The following is a 367-nucleotide window of genomic DNA, read 5'->3' on the forward strand; positions in this document are numbered from 1 at the left end:
CTAACCAGGACAGCAGTCTTGGGGAAGAGTTTTCTGTGTGGTTCCTTTGGGCCAGGCTGCTCCTAGAACCACAGCCCTCTGAAATCTCAGCCCTTCCTTCCATAGGGTGAACAGCCAAGTTTGGCTCCAGCCATCCCCTCTCCAGGCATTTCTCTGGAAATTCTCTGGAAGATTGGTGTTCCCAAATAAACAAGTCTGGAGCTATTATCTTCCAGGGGGCTTCGTCTTGTTCTTTCTTCTATCACTTGTGCATTCCCAGTCTCTTCCCCAGATGCCTGGTCTCATCCATATAATTTCCTATAGGCCCTTCATTCTTATGAAGTCTGAAACTTTATGGGGGAAAGGAACTCTAATATATTTTAATGTA

Source organism: Panthera uncia, unplaced genomic scaffold, assembly GCF_023721935.1.
Source record: "Panthera uncia isolate 11264 unplaced genomic scaffold, Puncia_PCG_1.0 HiC_scaffold_1938, whole genome shotgun sequence".
NCBI lineage: Eukaryota > Metazoa > Chordata > Mammalia > Carnivora > Felidae > Panthera > Panthera uncia.